The following is a 17,542-nucleotide window of genomic DNA, read 5'->3' on the forward strand; positions in this document are numbered from 1 at the left end:
TAATAATAACATATTTATCAAATAACTTATTAACTTTGTTTATTAATTACCCAAACTACTTCTGTTTGTGGTGTACACCAACCCCGACTTTCTTTAAATATCATCTGTCTCCAACCATCGGTATGTTGCGGGTCTTCTCCTTATTCTGTTTATAATAAGCCAAAAACAATTAATATATTTATATAAATGTTAACAAAATTTTTATAAAATACAAATAAATTTAATTATTTCATCACGTCGTCTGACTGCATACGTTTTACTTTCATGAGAACTCGTAAATTGAAGTTTGGACCCGCTTTCTTTACATTCTTTGCACTGCTTCCTATAACCCTCATCCAAAAAAAGAAGATCAATCATATCATCCCAAGTTTCGCCGTACATATCATTCGGTGGACATTGTCTTGCACCTTCAACATCATTAGACCCACCAACACTATCAAAATAATTTTTCACATCATGTTTGTGCTCTTTATAAGCTCTTTGACAGTCGCTATGTACAGTCGCTCGAACGGCTTCCCATATATTTATACCCTGATACATATCAAGATTAAAATATGTGTGCAATAAAAAAACAATTTAATTAGTAAAAAAAATATTTAAAAAGTATAAATTTTTCACATATAAAAAGTATTATGTACTTATTTCACTAGTACAAAAATGACCTACGGTCACACTTTCTGAAAAACGGCCTGTGACACTTTTTCTTAAAAGTGTGGCCAAAAGTCACTAAAAAATTTAGAGACTATTTTTGGATACATTTAAATTAGATTGTGTGGTCGTTATATAGACAATCAAAACCTTTACGACACTTAATTATACCAAATGTGACAAATATTAGTCACACTCGAACACTGAGGCCATAGGTCACAATCAACCACATATATCGATTAAGATTGTCACACTTTTTTTTATGAGAGACAGTAGATAAAATTATCGTCACATGAGTTAGTTCTCTGTGGGTCTACAACATGTTGCCTTTTTAGCCACATAACAGACAAAGTAGCTAAAAGGTGACAAATATTGGTCACACTAATTATTTGTGTGTTCATAGGGCGGTTCTATACTAGTTGTATTTAGTTTATGCAAAAAATTAAAAGAAGTTACTATTGGTTACTTATGATCATGTACCTTTTATTATGTGTGTCAAAATATTATGAATTAGCTTTAAGAATAAACAAATAATGTGTGTAGGTAGCATTTAGTTACATTTACAGCTATTATATGTGTCTATATGTAAATATAGTCATAAAAGAAAAATAATGTCTTATCGTTATAATTAGGGGTCGTTCATTAAATATGTTACTTATAGTCATGTACCTTTTATTATGTGTGTCAAAATATTATGAATTGGCTTTAAGAATAAACAAATAATGTGTGTGTAGGTAGCATTTAGTTACATTTACAGTTATTATATGTGTCTATATGTAAATATAGTCATAAAATAAAAATAATGTCGTCTTGAATAAGAGTTATAAAAAAGGACCAAATTGCCTTTTTTGACATGTATTCTTTTAATTGAACCGGATAATACACTATAATAAATGAAAAGATTACAAATTATTTTAACAGAATATTATGATAAATAAATTAAAGGAATACAACATAACTTGTGTAACATTGCATAACGAAAGTACATTGCTATTACATGCAGTTTATGTTATAACATGTGTAACAATATAACAGTGAAAAACCGAAAAAAAATATGTTTGAGTTATAACAATATTACACCAAAATAGTTTGATGGTATAATATGGTAAAAAGATATTAACTAAAGTACATCGTCATTTTTTGTCAATTTCTTATTCTTCACATAACGCTATGCTCAAGGTTTGGAATTTCTCTTCTACAAACAAAAAATAAAGATCATTAAGTGTTAAAAGAAGGAGAAATATTATAGCGACAAATGTAATTAATGACATTAAGAAACACATACTGTACGTATAAGAATATCGTGACAATCAATACGAAAATAATCATTTTCCTTCTGCAAGTCAAGTGTGTCTACACGTGGCAATATGTTATCATTATGAGGAACAATAGTACTCAATTCTTCATCTATATCTTCATATGTATCTCTGTAATTTTTGGGAGGTGTCTTGAACACAATAGACATTTTTTGATCGAGTGGGTCTGTCACGTAAAAAACTTGTTGTGCTTGTGAGGCCAATATGAATGGATCACATTTATGGCCTAATCTTTTTAGTTCAACTAGTGTGTACCCCAATTTATCCCTTTTTACCGCATTTCTATTGTCAACCCAGTCACACATGAAAATTGGAATTCTTTTAAAATTATAATCTAGTACCCATATCTCTTGTAAAACACCATAATAAGTGTTTTTGGCATATGTTACAACTTCTTTACTGATGTGCGTGTCAGTTGCAACAACACTAACCCCCACTGTTTTGGTAAACTTTACCTTTACGATCTTTTGTATGAAAAGTATATCCATTAATAGCATATACATCGTATTTAATAATGTTCTTATTGGGTCCATGTGAAATCCATCTCATTGTCTCTGTTATACTTTCTCTACAGGCCCCTAACTCTCTCTCTACCTGAATTGTAATTAGATTATGAATTTAAGAAATCAAGAAAAAAATAACAAAGAACACAACATATTTGACAAGAGTATACCTCCTTTCGTAACCAATGACCAAATGTTTTACTATGTTCTTGTTCTATATGCGCCTTTCGTTTAGTAGGGTGTAGATGTTCCAAAAATTCCATGTGTCGTCTGTCAATACATTAATGTTAATATTATTATATAAAAAACATACATGTAAAAAACCATACTTGATACATGGGAGTACTTCAGATGTATTTTGCAATACAAAGAAATGTGCTTTGCTGAATAGCTCTGCAGAAACTTCTACCGATTTAGCAGCTGATAGAGGAGTACCGTCCGTAATAGAGCTACTATCTACACCTTTATGAATTCCACAATCGTTATGATTGTCAGGTGGAATACCAACAGTATCCATCCTTTTAAGGAATTGACTAAAAAACTCAATTATCTTTTCTGCAACATTCTCTTCTGTAATGCATCCTTCTGGTCTATTTTTGTTTCACACGTGCCCCTTAATAACCTTCATAAACCTTTCGAATGGGTACATCCATCTAAAGAATATTTGACCGCATAATTTTACTTCCCCAGTGAGATGAACGGTTAAATGAATCATCACATCAAAAAATGATGGTGGAAAGTGTTTCTCAAGAAGACATAAGGTTACACATAACTCCTCTCACAAGTTATCGAACTCATCCACTATGATTTCTTTGCTACATATTGATTTGAAAAAGAAACAAAACCTTGTAATAACAACTCTGGTGGGTGGATACATAATAGATCGAATTGTTATGGGCAAAAATTGTTGCATGAGCATGTGATAGTCATGTGATTTTAGTCCGATCAACTTCCTATCCTTTAGACTCACCAAAATAAAAAAATTAGAACAATACCCTTAAGGAACCCATAAGTTGTATAAAGTCTCACATAATTTGTCTTTTTCCTCTTTTGTCAATGTACAACCTGTTTGCGGGAAGTGTTGTGTTCTTCCCTTCTATCTGAGGATGCAGCTTTGGTTTTAAACCATAATGAACCAAATCCAATCGAGCTTTATAACCATCTTTCGTCTTCCCGGGAACGTTCAAAACAGTTCCTGTTAAACTCTCACCCACGTTCTTTTCCACATGCATAAAATCTATACAATGTGGAACCAAATTGTTGGGCCAATACCTTAGTTGTCTATACCATATATTAAATTTCTTCCAATATGTATTATTTTGCTAGCCCACATTTGAAGTACCCACTTGGTGTGATTTTCTCCTTTTTTACCTCTTCCACTTGTTGATTGTTGGATTTCTGCCTCCTTGCCCTTATTAACCTTTCCCCATTTATTAATTATAAATTTTACCCTGTTATATATTTCCTCCCCATTCATAGGTTCTGGAGAGGGTGAGAACCCTTGTTGTCCGTTGAATGCCTTCTTTTCTCTTCGGAACAGGTATTCATACGGTAGAAATCTTCTATGACCAGCATAACTCTGCTTATTCGATTCAGGGAGTCTAATGTAGTGTGTCTATTCACCACACACAACACAACCTTGAAAACCGTTGTATGGGCAACCACTTAATGTACCTAAAGCAGGATAATCATTAATAGTCCATAACATAATTGCGCATAGTTTAAAATGTTCTTGTATATGCATCGTATGTTTCAACTCCAAAATCAAATAATAATTGTATATCATCAATAAAAGTTGCTAGGAGCACATCAATATCATTTCCTGGTGTTCCTGAAATCAATAACGAAAGCATGATGAACTTTCTCTTCATACATTGGAAGGTTGTAAATGACAGTTAAAACATGCCAAACACTATGACCCCTATTTCCTCTATTCACATCAACCCTGTCCGCCGAAATCCCTAGTCGCAAATTTCTTGGTTCGCTAGCAAAATCAGGATATTTGTCATCAATGGAAACCCATGCTGGTGAATCAACTGGGTGACTTAAAACGCCAACATCCACCTTGTTGGATTAGTGTCTAAGTCCATAACTATTTTGGTATGTACTTGACCCGATGGTGCATGGTCCTTTTGGGTTGCCTTCACCAAAGCAACTTGATAGGATGAATTATGGAGATAAAGGATTAAATATGATTTATTAATATATTATGGGAATAATATATTAAAGGAGAAATCATATTGTTTAATTAATATTAGTCAATATTTAATTGGTAATTAGTTTTGTGACTAAAAGAGATTAATTAAACTTAAGGGACTGGAATTGTAATTATAAGATAATTGCAATTTGGGCCATGGATTGCCTTAAATTAAGGAGTTGACGAATTCTATGGGAAGCCCATAAAGAAATCGTCCAAAGCCCTAATTAAAGGAGTCCATGGGTTGCTTAGGGCTTAAGCATCCAAATTAGGGTTTCCTTGTTAGATAACCCTAATAGCCTTACTATATATAAGACCCTTATGACCCAAAAACGTGGTGAAGCTTTCTTCTAGGGTTAGAACATGTTTTGGGCAGCCTCCATCCGCTCTCCTCTTCATCCTCTTGCTTATGGTGTTTGTGAACCATTAGAGGAGTGACACTTGTGACTCTAAGCCTTCCAAAGTCAATATAAGGAGATTCGGGATTGTTATTGCTACATAACAATCAAGGTAACATTATAAACCTATTCTTATATTAATATGAATACTTGTATGCTAGAATTAGGGTTTATAGTCTTGGATAACTTGCATGTACAATAGAGAAACCTAGATCCAAGCATTAGGGTTTGTATGAGCACATAGGATGTTCTTAGGACCAAAACCCATCAGTGGTATCAGAGCCTTGATTGGTTTCTATTGTATTGATGCCTTGTTAATTTGTTCATGCTTGAAAAAATCGTTTTTTGCCTCCTGCCTGATGTACTCGGCGAGTCCCATTGTGGACTCGGCGAGTAGGCCCCAACTCGACGAGTTTAGCTGTCAGACAGGCGGATTTTTGGGATTTTTACCTATTTTGACTTAGGATAATTGCCATAATTGTTTAAAATTAATAAAATTCAAATTTTGTTAATCCCTTATGATTATCCTTGTTAAAATAAAAGATTTTGGTCATCTAATTGGATAATTGTTACCTTATTTGATATATGTTAAGTTATGGAAATTATTTGATCATTATCTTGCAAGAATTTGAACTAGATCTAATTAGATAACCACCAATTATAGTTAATTGCCTTATTTGAATTATGTGATCTAGAATATTCTTGACAAAGTTTAGAATACTTTCAAATTAATTCCTTTAGGTTTTATAGTTTAAATTAGAACTCAAAAGTTTAGTTTTGAAATTTAAATAGTTGAAACCCTAATGTTTTGAAAAGGTTTCAAAACTTGCCCTCAAGTTTTGGAATTTAAATTTTGATTAATAGTTTAATTTTGATGTATATTTAAATTCTAAACCCTAAGTTTTTGAAATGTTTCAAAACTTGCCCTCATGTTTGGAATTTAAAAGTTGATTAAAAGTTTAATTTAGGAATGTTAAATTCTAAAACCCTAGTATTGTTTTGAAAAGTTCATATCACACCCTTATGGTTTTATTAATTAATTAAGGTGTATAATTAAAAGAGTTTTAATAAATCCATAAAATTTTTGGTTGACATTTAATTGAATTAAATGTATAATCGTTCAATTTGACCACCTAGTATTTTAAAAAGTGTAAAATACACCCTATACTATATATATATATATATATATATAACATTAAAAGTCTAACATTATATATATGTATGAGTAAATGTCAGTCTTACCATTAGTAGGCCTCATTCACGAAGCTGGTCTATAAGGGGTGTTTAAGGAAATTGCCTATAAAATGGTGACCGAATGGGTGTCCTCTCTTACCCACCGCACTCTTGACTAGTGGAGGGTCGTTAGCCGAACGGGTAGGATAGGACGAAACATTCCATTATAAGTATAATGAAGTACAAAAGTAACTAAATGTTTTTCAAATTCCCAATCTTAGTTACTTAGGCAAAAGTGAATTGATGCAATTCCATGAAATTACACTTTGTGCCCTTGCGAAGACATTAGTGGAGCGTGTGTGGTTTACCGGCACACTAAATGGTTCTAAGCAAAGGTAGCAAAGGGTGACTCAATGTTTGTCATAGTTCGGTGGAGCGTGTGTGGTTTACCAGCACATCGAATAGGTGATTGTAACATGTGGGGGCACCATGTAGTTTGCATGGTTATTCACACCCGCTTTGTGATCCTCGGCATCCCAGTCACAAACAAGAGGGGCATATCGAGATTTAAACATGCCATTGAAATGTTCAATGAATCTCATAGGATCTAGGAGTTTTCATAAATTTAAAACTTAAATTTCATTTTTCGTTTTTTCGTGGTGGAAATTAGTGAATCGTCATTCACTTACCTTCAAATATTCTGCAACTAGATTACGACATCCCTTTTCTAGGTTGTTGCATATTGTGTTGGGTCCTAGCCTTAGTATCTCATTTGGGTGATTTACTAAGGACTCAATCAATCAACTAACTTGAATTCGTTTTCTCCCGTTTTGTAGATGTCAAAGTTCGACAACTATGGTCTTCCTAAATCCCGTGGAACAAGCTTTCCGCATGAAGATGATATTCCACGATTCGATCGAGGAACAAGAGATCATGCTTCACTTCCTCCTCCTCCTCCAATTATTCTCCCTAACCCACAAGTTCGAAGGTTTGAAAAGTTCAAGCTCACTCAAGCCCTTTTGGCAAGTAAACATAAAGAAGGAAAGTCGGTGTGTGCACACGTCCTAGGGATGAAGTCACACATTGATAAGTTAAGAATGTTGGGATCCGTTGTCTGTAAGGAGATGGATGCTGATTGGGTTCTTCAGTCACTTCCTAACTCATATAGTGAGTTCGTAAGAGAGTACTATATGATGAACTGCGGCATGACCCTTACAGATCTCACCTATATGTTTATTGCTGCTGAATCAGGAATGTTTTGGCGCAATGGAAAAAGCAAAGTTGATTGGTGAGTCTGCCTTCAAGACCTCTATGGATATAAACAATGGCAACGAAAGACATGCTATGATCGAAAAGTTTGACCATAAGAGAAAGCCAATGTCTGAAGTAGTTCCATGTCATGTTCCAAAAGAGTCAATTTGCTTTTATTGCCAAGAGAAAGGGCATTGGAGACGAAGCTGCCCCATTTACCTAAGAGATCTAAGAGATGAGAGAGTCGAAACGAATGGCTCTAATATAGGTAAAATCCATTAACTAACCCTTTTTAAGCTTCTATTCTAGATTCTTAATACATAATGTGATAAGATTACAATTGATGTTTTGTAAGATCGAAGAAACGAAAGGAAGCTTAAAGGAATAAGTGAGCAGAATCTAACCATGAAGGAATGGATTTCGATCGCATTTCTCGGAGATTAGATTCTTGAGCTACTACTTAGAGTTAGAATTAGATTGCTAAGAAAGATGTATTAGCATAGTTTTTTAATGAATTGCATTGTAAGGACAAAACTTTCCGCAATAAAATAAATTTTGATTTTATATTATTTATTTATCCTTGCAATGACGTATATGAAAAATTGATGTTTGAATGTTTCAATTATTAGCAATAATGGATTTGGTTCTTATTTATGTTATTTATTGAAAGTCGAGAATTTATCAAATAGGGAGAGTTTCTCATCGCCCAAGTTTCAATTGGACAGAAATTTGGAATCACGCAACTTGGTTGCATGATGAATGAGAAATTTCATATTTGGAAATTAGCCTAATTCATTGACAAAGTGTCAAGTGAAGGACTAGGAGATCGAGCACACAAAGTTGCGTGTTGATCAAGTCCACCATAAGAGTAACAATGATATTCATCATAATTCACTAAAGGTTTAGTAAATATGATTATACTTACAAGATTAAGTGTAATTATAAATTGATTGAAAAAGTTTAAATCAATAGCAAAACGAATAAGAAGAATCAAGTAGGTAGAAAGATAAGAGTTTCTCCATTCTAAGAAGAAGGGAGAGTAGCTTTTATGCTTTATGATAGATCTTAATGATTAAGAACCATATCTCAATTGATCCTCTAAGTGAGTCTTAGTACAATTGCATGTCTAAGAAGATGAATCAAGAATTGAAGAAATGGTTAAATCAAGAAGTCAATCATACTTCGTTCCAAAACAAGTCTTAGAGTTAAGATTGTGAGGGAAAGTATTAAGGAGGTTTATAACATTCATCAAATGTGGAAAGTTGTGATGTCTAGGATAAGACAAACACCAACTAGGACCAATTCATGAAGTGTTTTGATAAAATCTACACTAACTCTTGAATATTTGTTTGTCAAGAAATGTTTTGACAAGAGAATCTTATATGTCAAGGAGTCAGTGGGAGTCTTAATGGTCTTGAAAGGTTTCAAGAACAAATCAAATAAACCTTATCAATCATCACTAGCACACGAGTTGAGGTTTACAACCTATCGTGTTGACATTATTTTGTTTCTATGTCGTTCCAATTGAGTTAATTATGCATATGAGTTCTGTGAGTTCCTGTTCGAATGCATAAAGGGCAAGGACCTTGATCAATGAAGAGTGCATTGATAGGAAAAGGTGAGCTACTTAACTACTTGGAAGACATGGTGGGAAGCCGTGCTACAATAAGGCAAGAAATCAAGATTAAGAAAGTTCGGTCCATATGAGTTTGAATTTGTCGTAAACTTTGGTTTTGACAAATTCACTTCGATAGGAACAAATACACCATTTAAATCTAAGTGTCATAAGATTTACTCCTTCATAAAAATGATTTTGAGGAAATTCTTTCACTAAGAAAGATTTTAAGAAGATAGTGATTGTAAAATTGCATTCTCGCATTCGATTATGATTACGGTATCCCTTTCCATAATTTGAATTGTGAGGTTTGGCAATTGTTTACAACACATATGAACTATCTAAGGAAAAGGTGTATAAGTTCAAGAAGCCTTGATAAAAGATTATCAAAAGCACTAAGTATTAGAAACATGAACTTAAGAAATTCAATAAGCATTGTTTCTCTGAAAGTTAAGCTATTTCTGAATATATGTCAAAGCTAGTGGGAGCATAAGTGTTATGTTTTATAATAATCATCATGATAGTGGGAGCATAAATGTTATTATTGTATGATTATTAAAGCACGTATTGCAAGTTGGCAATATTAATTATAGAAAACAAGAGTTATACCTTGCAAAGTCGTAAGGGTTGTAAAGTTGTTTTGCTATAATTAAGGGAGAGAATATTATGCTTCATTTCAAATCTAAAGGATTAGGTTGAAAAATATTAATAAATGTAGTCAAGGGTACATAGTGTGTTCTTAAAATTTCGATTATGATTACGACATTCCTTTTCACAATTCGAATTTTGAGAATATAGCAAATAAAACATTATGCGTCGTGTCCCATACGCTTCGGGTATAGGATCGACTGCAAATGCTTTAATGTTTGACCATTCTAAAATCTTCCAAATGTCGAGCGCATTCAGAGGCAAAAAGGGACTAGAATTGGTTTTGACTAAAATAATTAAACAACTATCAAAGGAAAATCCAAAGTTTGACGAGGATTGGTCACTTGTGAGTAGTTGGAAGCATGGTATTGGATGGACCATATCGACATTATTATGAATAGAAAAGATTCTATTAAGAATGAGTTGTCATATGGAAAATATGGAAACGTGTCCATATTGGGAATTGAATATTGAAAATCTATGACTAGATTAGAAACCTTTATGCAAAAGGATGTTCAAAGAATGTACTTTGAGTGAGAGACATCACGTCTATGGAATTGTCTTGTAACAATCTCTGATAGAGGACTTTGTAATATCATTTGCAATAGTCTTTGTGACTTCGGTGCAGTGACATTACGAAAGGATCATTGCATAGAATGTTAGAATCTAGCATAACTTATAAGTAACAAGAATTTGATATTCTCACACTTATGAAAAAGGATTTGGAGTTGTGAAATGAGAATGATTGGAAATGTGTTCAATTTGATCTATTTCACAAAAGTAAGAACCATAGGTAAACATTGTGTGCATGCTAAGAGCATAGGACAAGTGTAATAATTCAAGTAAGAAGTTGATTACCCGAAACGACAAATAATGAGTAATCGATATGGTGATAAATAAAAGGAGTTTTATTTATACTCAAAGGTTTGAGGCCATATGGGATTAGTATTATTCTTGTGTTTCACATTTGCATGTTTTGACTTCCAGAATAATTGAATTTATTAAGATTAATCGAATTATTCTAACAGGCCACAATCGTTCATATGTTGGAAGTAGATATGAATGAAGATTGTCGTGAATTGGTGTGTGGATTGTCTAAAAGAGTATTAGACATAAGCAAATGTTTGCTGCAACGTTCATGAGTGCTTATGAATATGATTTGAGCATTGGATTAAACCCACGCTCACTTGGATCACTCCATGAATTGTATCACGAGTGATTGGTGAGACGATAACATCTTATATTCTTGAAACCGAGATGTGTGAGTTGTATCTTGCAAATCGGTTGCACATTGATAATATGTAAATGCACTAGTAACTTGGTGTTATAAAACATATTGTTGTGTGTGATTCGGTGAGTGAGTGCTAGCAAGCATTGTATCAAAGTTTATCCGTTCCTTTTATCCAAGGTAGGATAAAAGCGATATCTTTGGGCCCCTCGATGATTTAGTGATGACAAACGTAAATGCTCGGCCGGGCTAGGGCTAATTTGATTTGTTCAATTAGTCAGTCATCATAAATCGGGAATCGAGATATAGTACAAAGAGAATGATTTGAAATCATATCTCATATGATATCTAGAATGGAGGAATATATGATCCCTTATCTAAGGACACACGTATCTAATAGGATCAGAGTTGACACGGCTTTGGAAAGCTACGATTGCAGATCAGGATCTGAAGTCATACGCATAATAGTTATTAGACTTATCCAAGTGGGAGACTGTTGGATTAGTGTCTAAGTCCATAACTATTTTGGTATGTACTTGACCCGATGGTGCATGGTCCTTTTGGGCTGCCTTCACCAAAGCAACTTGATAGGATGAATTATGGAGATAAAGGATTAAATATGATTTATTAATATATTATGAGAATAATATATTAAAGGAGAAATCATATTATTTAATTAATATTAGTCAATAATTAATTGGTAATTAGTTTTGTGACTAAAAGAGATTAATTAAACTTAAGGGACTGGAATTGTAATTATAAGATAATTGCAATTTGGGCCATGGATTGCCTTAAATTAAGGAGTGGACGAATTCTATGGGAAGCCCATAAGGAAATCGTCTAAGGCCCTAATTAAAGGAGTCCATGGGTTGCTTAGGGCTTAAGCATCCAAATTAGGGTTTCCTTGTTAGATAACCCTAATAGCCTTACTATATATAAGACCCTTATGACCCAAAAATGTGGTGAAGCTTTCTTCTAGGGTTAGAACATGTTTTGGGCAGCCTCCATCCGCTCTCATCTTCATCCTCTTGCTTATGGTGTTTGTGAACCATTAGAGGAGTGACACTTGTGACTCTAAGCCTTCCAAAGTCAATACAAGGAGATTCGGGATTGTTATTGCTACATAACAATCAAGGTAACATTATAAACCTATTCTTATATTAATATGATTACTTGTATGCTAGAGTTAGGGTTTATAGTCTTGGATAACTTGCATGTACAATAGAGAAACCTAGATCCAAGCATTAGGGTTTGTATGAGCACATAGGATGTTCTTAGGACCAAAACCCATCACACCTTTCTTTCTGTTGCGTGCCATGTTAAATCTTTTGCAGTTGTCTTAGACTGAAAAAGACGCTTGAAGCGCGTAATAATTGGAAAGTACCACAAACATTTTGCAGGAATATTGTTGTAAATTTTATTTTTTTGTTCATCAACCTTCCATCTTGATTTACCACAAGTAGGACATGTTGCCAAGTCTGTGTATTCGTTTCTGTAAAGTATACAATTGTTGACACGTGCATGTATCTTAGTATACCCTGAACCCATTGCCTTAAATGCTTTTTCGCCTCATATGTACTACTGTACATTTCGTTTCCTTCTCGTAACATGTTTTTTTTATCAAAACTAATAATTCTGTAAAGCACTTAACTGACACTCCATACTTACTCTTCAAGTTAAGTAGTTGAATGATTGGAGATAACTTTGTGAAATTATGACACCATGTTTATAGGGGCTTCTCGGCATCCTCTATCAGTTCTCTAAACTTACCAGGGTTCCCAATAAAATTTTCTTCTACAACTTCAACCATCTCTACTGTTTTTGCAGCATCTGTTGTCATTTTTGTGTTCATGTTCGTAGTATCTACATCGTTTGACGTATCCATGTCAAAATTATGTTCATATACATAACTTCTTGGTGGTTCTTCTGTTTCTCCATGCTTATTCCAATTTGTGTATGTTTGATCAATTCCATTCCTGAATAGATGATCATTTACCACATCCACCGAATAAGATATGTGGTTTACACACTTAACACATGGACAAGGAATTCTTATCTTTTTTTGGTATCTGCAGGATCCATATGTTTAGAAATCTTGTAATTGTGCACTGCATATTTGATAAATTCTACAACACCTTTTAAATAGGTTTCTGATGTTCTGTATGCTCCCATCCAAGACTTATCGATATTCAGCTTACAACAGCGTCAACAAGCAATATATGTTTCCTGTTTATTGACCCATAACAAACAGTTGGTGTGCATAAACAAAATAGATCACATTACTAATAAATCCAATATCTTGAAAGAAAAAAACTTGTTAACTCAAAATAAAATATATTTACACACATCATGACCCAACGAGAGAACAAATATTCATACTATGAGGGTAATTGTTTTGTAATTTCCTGTATTAATTAAATGTAGTATTTGTACCTGTATGAATTTTGATGTTGACACATCAATTTCTGGTTGAAGAATAAACGTAGTTGCAGTGCCTTTGTAGTTATCAGATATTGAATCGATAGGAAGTCATATTGTCTAATTTGGGATATTTACGCAATGAGTCCGGATGATTAGGGGCATGTGGAGCAGTGATAAAAAAAGTGGATGATCAGGGACATATCGAAGCATTAAAAAAATAAGAAAAAAAAGTGTTGGTAATTGGGTTCGAACCCATGACATTCCAAAATATACCAATAACTACATTGACACTTACCAAGTGGGGTATCTGGTTGTTTGCAAATAATTGCTTTACGAAAAAACAAAAACATTAACCAAAAGAGAAAGGAATCCACTAAAACTGATCTAATACAAACATAGTTAGCAGGAAATTATATAATTTTGTTTGTTTTATCATAATAAAAATTAATGGACGGATATACCCTTGTTATAACAATTTTAATTAACATATAAAACATATAATATATAAATGACTGTTATACCCTTGTGTTAGCATAAATACAGGTTACAACTAAGTTTCAAAATACATTGTCATCTTAATAAAAAATAACTAAAAAAGGGACAAATATGCAAGACATTGACATAATTAACATATAAAATATAGAATGATAACTAATTACCATTTTTCCCATAAGACAATTATGTTAAAAACAACATCAAATCTGGACATATAATATATATAAAGGACTGTTATACCCCTGTGTTAGCATAAATACAGGTTACAACTAAGTTTCAAAGTACATTTCTATCTTAATAAAAAATTAACTAAAACATGACAAATACGACTCAGTTACAAGTTATGCAAAACATGGATATAATTAACATATAACATTATTACGATAACTAATCCGATTTTGCCCCTAAGACATTTATATTGCAAACACCATCAAAATTGGGCATATAACATGTAATAGACTGTTATACCCCTGTGTTAGCAAACAACATTGCCTTTTTCACAACATAATATATCAAAACATGGACATAATATATAACATCAAATGTAGACTTACTATATAATCAAAACAATATCACCTATAGACATAATATATAACAATTCATTAAATAAAAGAGTTTCATATTAACTACAAAAGTAGAGTATCATATTCACTCTATATTAATCACAAAAAAAATTACAACATAGTTCACCTAGGCTATGTTTTTCCATGCTATGACATTTTCTTTCGCCATGCCCATAGCATCCTCCATTTTTTTCTTGGAATTCTCATGTTTAGCATATGTTGGATGTATGCTATTCCATGATCAACTGAAGCCATTGGATGTTCTGTTACAAACATGTGAATAAGCTTCGCAACACGTTTGGTTGGAGAGTTCATCAAAAAGTGTGGGAAATTGTTTGGAACAAACACAGGCCTGTGTTCAACATAGAGATGTTCAATCTCTTTGAATAGGTGGGCCCTAACTAACGTCTTGAATGGTTCCAAACATTCGTCATTTAGTATTGGAACCATTGACAACCCACTGAGTTCTTCGATGGGCATATGATACCAGTTCCCCAAACTGGTATACCCAAGGCTTCTAGAAAAACGCCTAGGCAACTCCATGTCTAACAAATCGATGTTCACATAAGAAATGAAGTGAACCTTGGTATGTCGATACGCCTTGCCTGGGCAATCTGTAAAGAACTCACCATAGACAACGCAAATGGTGAATCGTTTGTCGTTTGGCTCCCCGTATTCAACCACCGGTTTGTTTTTTGGTGCTTCTGCGCTTACACTCCAGAGATTGAAGTTCGGACAGGCCCACAGATCAGCATTCATCTTCTCTTCTAAAAATCAACGTATTTTTTTCAAAGAGGAAGAAGGAGTAATCGAAGTTATCATAACGTAATGAATATGTGAGAATGACGAAATTGACATAAGCGAACGGTTTATAAGGATCATCAGTCGGAGGTGAAGGGACGACGACTGAGGCCATCACTTCTACGATTAATTGCAGTCTACAGAGGTGGATTTTGAACGACGGTTATTCGGCTACGATAATGATTACACATTTTTGTATTACACATTAATATATCTAGTATTTACATTAATATGTATTATATTTGTAACAACGTAAATTTTCAAAACAATTTTTCATTTTTAAAACATTCATTTACTCACATAATAACAACAAAACATATTGTATCAAATGTTATTATCACAAAACATCTCCCCATAATCCAAAACATAAACTCCACAGGTGTGTACGAATCATGTCGGCGCCTTCCGGCGCTCATCACTGGTACCTGAAACACATCACCCAACAACTGTAAGCATAAATGCTTAGTGAGTTCCCCAAAATACCGCATAAAACACATACGCCACTCGAGGCTATAATACAACCCTCCGGTCGATGTGTCTCAGCGGGACCCTCCAGTCCCGTAGCTCGTTGGACCCTCTGGTCCGGTCATAGCTCGTTGGGCCCTCCGACCCGGTCTGTATCGTTGGACCCTTCGGTCCGGTCTATAACATCATACAACATACACATAACACATAACACAAAATCTCATACATAGCACATAAGAGCCTCTGGCCCACACAACATACCACTCTAGGTAACGTATAGTGAGAAGAGTCACCTCGCTGTCTCGGTAAGTATCTGACTCGGTAGAAATGTGATCTAGCCTCCGCCTAATCACACAAAGTAAATACTCTCATAAATACAAATGTACTCAATCCTAAAGGTCAACAAGGTCAACGGTCAAACTTTGTCCCGATTCGTCGAGTGCACTAGGGCGACTCGGCGAGTCCACACGTGTCCACTGACTCTCTTAATCCCTCTCTTGGCACGTCGAGTTCTTCCACTGACTCGACGAGTTCCACCTGACATGAATCGTGGGGCCACCCCGACTCAACTCGCCGAGTCTCAAGAACAACTCGGTGAGTTCCACTTGAACTCGGTCCCCCCTTACTCACCGAGTTATTCCCCAACTCGGCAAGTCCACTTACTAAGTGATTAACGGGCAATCTTCATACTACTCGCCGAGTCTGTTCTTCGGACTCGGCGAGTTCATGTCATGCACAAACTCTATACAACTCCTAAGGTCAAATCTGTTCCATACAATCATAGATAGGGCCTCCCCAAGCATGGTAATCACGCAAAGTTCGGACCTTGGCACTCATATAACATCTAAATGGTCCAAAATGGTTATTTTGCCCCGAAAATGACATCCCAAGCTCAAGGCTCCAAAAGTGACTCATAAAGCTCCAAAGATTAAGGCCACTGGACCTCTTTGGGTCTAGATCCAGAACACAAACTCGAGAAGGGACCAAATACTCCACTTAATCAACCTCTAAAAGGGTTAGAAAACCCTAACACTAAGAATCAACACCAAAACTGAAGAAGATCCGAGAATAATACCTCAATACAATCTCTATGAGCTCAAAAACCAGCAAAATTGCACCTCTTTCAGCCTCCTCTTGCCTTGATCACCTCCTTCTTGCAAAAACACCCACAAAAGGATCAAGAATGGCCTCTCCTTCCTCGCAAATGCTCTAGATCTCTTAGGGTTTCTCTCTGGGGGTTTATGGCCACAAATGACGGCCATAAGGGCCTTCAAATAGGTCCCAAACCCTGGAAATTAGGGTTTCATTAAACAGCATGGACTCGCCGAGTCCAGACGCGAACCCGCATGCAAAATCGCGACCATACTCGGCGAGTTTAGACTCTAACTCACCGAGTCTCCTCACAACACCCAAAAATATAAAAGAACAAAATAATACCTGGGAATCTGGATATTACAATTCTCCCCTACAAGAATCAGACTTCGCCCTCGAAGTCTCACTCTGGAAACAACTCTGGATGCTGCTCCCGCATCTTGCGCTCCGGTTCCAAATTCAACTCTGACCCTTTCCGATGCTGCCACTGGACCTGCACCAGTGGCACCTCCTTGTTCCTCAAAACCTTGATCTTCCGATCCCTGATCGCCACTGATCTCTCAGCATAATTCAGGCTCGCATCCACCTGAATATCTTCTAATGGCACCATTGCCGACTCGTCGGCTATACACTTTCGTAGCTGCGACACGTGGAAAGTGTCATGAATCTAACCCAACTCTGCTGGCAACTCCAAACGATAGGCTACCCTGCCTACCCTCGCGATCACC

Source organism: Lactuca sativa, chromosome 3, assembly GCF_002870075.4.
Source record: "Lactuca sativa cultivar Salinas chromosome 3, Lsat_Salinas_v11, whole genome shotgun sequence".
Taxonomy (NCBI): Eukaryota; Viridiplantae; Streptophyta; class Magnoliopsida; order Asterales; family Asteraceae; genus Lactuca; species Lactuca sativa.